Genomic DNA, 3,857 nt, shown 5'->3' on the forward strand with positions numbered 1-3,857 from the left:
AATCAGTGCAGCAAATGATATAACAGCCATGACCATCATTTTGCTTTGCACCTGCAAAAACTTTACTATAAGGAAGTTCACGGCATACACAAACGTTCTAGCTACTTCAACAATATTATCTCGTTGTCTAATTAACATCAGTAGTGGTGCAGAGCTTAAACTAAAACTTCATTGGCTCAGGGAAACAATCAAGGACTAGAGATATTCCCTTGAGCGAGCTGCGAGCCATTTTCATATTACATGCCACAACCAAGATGTCACCCAATAATCCAAGTGAGCTCAAAGTAATTTACATAAATATGGAAATTGTAGCTAGAAATTTTGACCGTCAGCATAACAAAATAATGAAAATGAGCACAAAAGCACCTACCTCAACAAACGCAAGGCCAAACAGATTTGGATCAATATAAAGAATATATATATATATATATATATATATATATATATATATATATATATATATATATATATATATATATATATATATATATATATATATATATATTTTGTATGTCTAATGTTTCACAGAGTTTAGAACTGTCCTCTTTAGTTCCATGATCCAGCCCTTTTACAAGAAGTGGCAAGACAACCATCCTATGCAAAATAAGTTCCAGTAAAATATTTTTCTCCAATTTAAACGAGATAAGTGCATTATATCAAGTTTCACTAGTATAAAACCACCAATCAGCAGCGCATAAAGTTTCTATTCAAAGAATCTACAAGTGGATACATTTATTTCATAATTCAGAAACAAAACTATATCTTCCCATTAAGGAGATCACTTTCAAATAGAACTAAAGTTGAATAAATATAACTTCAACCCATATCTTTTTACAGGAACTACAAATGATGCCAAACTATATTGAAACACAGAAAGATATGCCTCCGAACCTCTCACAGAGAATAAGTTCAATATGCAACTATTTTTCCCTTATTAAATAAGAGTATCCCCATTCAAAACAAGTTCAAAATATAAAGAACTGCTTGAACACCTAAACAGACCACTGTTGCATTCATAAACTATTTAGCCCTTAAAAGAAAGCCCCTTCTTATATGTTTCCACATTGAACAAATTATTTTAAACACGAATATATTGTGAAATGAGAACACCCTCTATCTTTATGAACGCTAGTCACCATTTTCCTCATAATCCACTCTTTTCTTTTGACCAAGTACTCGAGTATTTGTATATGACTATTTGTTATATTCGTATGCCCCCAAGTTGATGCCGGCTGGTTTGGTAAAACCAACTAGGGATCAACTAACAAATGTAACTATTGGATCCGAATATCATCTTGCCCCCAAGTGTTTGATTCGAACCGGCGTACCATGACAAGTCCAGGGACAACTATTATCTGCCCCCTGAGTCTTTGATTCAGACTGGCGTATAGTACCATGCTGCGTCCAGGGACCTCCGCCCCCAAGTGTTTGATTCGGACCGGCGTACCATGCCAAGTCCAGGGACAACTATTATCTGCCCCAAATCATTGATTCGGACAGGTGTACCATGCCGTGTCCAGGAATTGCGACCTTTTCATGTTTCGAAGGGCCCAAACGCCACATCCAGGACTTGTCACCTTCTCATGTTTCGAAGGTCCCAAACGCCGCATCCAGGACTTGCGACCTTTTCATGTTTCGGAGGGCCCAAACGCCGCGTCCAGGACTTGCGACCTTTTCATGTTTCAGATGGAGTACCATGTCTCATCTAGGACATCTATTTGTGTCCTTTCTATGATTCTATTCCCATCAAAGATCATATTATAAGCAAAGTAACATTCCATTAATTGAATTCATAATAAGAGATGTAAGTAATAACTCACTGACATAAAACAAGGTCAAAAATTGAAATAACATACGTAAAGGACGAGTCCCAGCAACAATAAACATGGGAGAGAGTCATAAAGCCCCATGTCAAGCATTAAGGTGTGGTCAAGCCATCCATTCCCATAACATGTAGCACCAGCAACACTCTACAAAATAGCCTAAGCCAGCCTCGAAAATCATATATATGTATATCTATAATAAATTCAATGAAGCAATGATAGTATAAACCCACAATTATTCTTGCATTGTCATCATATTATTGATTTAGAACCGATCTTAGAGTAGACCAATTGTAATTACTAACAACAACAATAGCAACAAGCCCATTAATACCAAACTTAACCTTTCACAAAAATCCGAAATAGACTCCTTAAACTCAACGAACTCATTAAAAACAAGAACCAAGTGTGTACTAAACTTTTGCCAAAATCCAAAACAAAATCTATTTGTGTGCAAGTGTGTACTAGACTCGTGAATTCAGAGTTACAATAATGCCACGTAAAAGAAGAAAATACAACCAATGTAAGTCTATTCCACTCTATCCTATAAATACGTGAGGGAACACCATTTATAACCATTCAAGCTATTTAGTATGTATTATCATGGACATATGTAATATGCAAAACACCATGTAATATTAGAAAAACTACTTAAGAGGAATGTCGAGGTACTAACCATGATCCTAAAACAATAAGATTCATATTATCTCATCTACTTCTTCATAGAATCTTATTCTTAAGTTATGTATTGTATACAAAAGATTTTTCCAGTAAAGTCATATCACACAATAGAAAGAATATATAAAGGGAAACATGCTACCGATCAAACACAATGGGAAGGTTTTACAAGTTAGAAACATAAATATAAATAGCGGAATTGAAAAAGTTGTACCTAGCCATCACTGGGGTAGTATGAGTAGAGGAAGTTGTACCTAGCCATCACGTGGGCTTTGGACCTGGGGGTCCGCGGTTCCTACCCCACTTAAGATGCTGAACAGCAGGAGGCATGACCAAAGACTATTCAGCTTGCCCCCATGTGTTGTCACAGTGTAGCACATATATATACACTATTGAATATGCTGACAAAATTTTCAAGGCATCCAATCTTGTTGCCTTTATTTCTGATAGTATCATAAGCAGAGGCCACTAAGAAGATTTCTTTTGCATCAAGACTCCATACTCTATGGTATTCATCATCACAGTAGTATCGGCATTAACCTGTTCTAGCATTAGTATAAGACTCTCTGGTGGTCATCACTGCGTCAGGTTCAAACGTAAAGAACTTTAACTCCGACTCTCATTAAAGACCACGCCAAAAATTCTTAACAAGCATTCAAAAGGGACGAAAACTAGATTCGGCAGTGTAGATTTATCATTTATAGAAGCTTGGTAAAGGAGGGGAATATTGGGTCTCTAAAGAAAATACATTCTAAGCTTAGCTACCAACTAATCATGTATTAATGTCATGCCCAAAGAAGTTCATGTATTAATTATTTTATCTCACTTCCATAAAATTTTAATGCTGCACGGTGGAAATTTGATTGAGAAACCAAACTTATCACCGATTCCGAGTTTAATTACGAGTCAAATTTTCATTGTCCTTGGAGCCTCTGCCTTAGATAATATCAACCTTAAAATGTTCCATTTGATACTATGAAAAAATGTCAGTGTGATAATTCAAGGCACAGTTAATGTTATTACGAGAAAGAAAGATCATAAAACTGACATGTCAAAAATTCATCAGCCAATCAAAACCACACGCAGTCGTATGCATGAATATGCTTGGCATTTTGGAACTAACAAACATAAGAAAATAATGACTTGCACGATTGAAGATCATGAAGCCAAGATCTAAATCAACACCATCCATTGTAACGGTTGTAGCATGTCCACCAAGATAATCTTCTTTCTCATAGAGCAATACATCAACACCCTCCTTAGCTAGAACATAAGCAGAAACTAGTCCACTTATTCCTACTCCTATTACTGCTACTCTCATTTTTGACATCACTCACTGAAATTCTGAATAAGCAA

At 36.0% G+C, this 3,857-nt stretch overlaps 1 long non-coding RNA gene across 1 annotated transcript; it reads right to left on the reverse strand.

Moving 5' to 3' along the window:
* Positions 1-504: 504 nt before the first annotated feature.
* On the reverse strand, positions 505-3,008 carry LOC147498360 (uncharacterized). The gene is made up of 2 exons (XR_015194285.1): positions 2,716-3,008; positions 505-1,982 (listed from the first exon to the last, which is right to left on the reverse strand). It is a non-coding gene; the product is annotated as an uncharacterized LOC147498360 (long non-coding RNA).
* Positions 3,009-3,857: the final 849 nt, after the last annotated feature.

The sequence above is a fragment of the Coptis chinensis genome, chromosome 5, assembly GCF_015680905.1.
Source record: "Coptis chinensis isolate HL-2020 chromosome 5, ASM1568090v1, whole genome shotgun sequence".
Lineage (NCBI taxonomy): Eukaryota > Viridiplantae > Streptophyta > Magnoliopsida > Ranunculales > Ranunculaceae > Coptis > Coptis chinensis.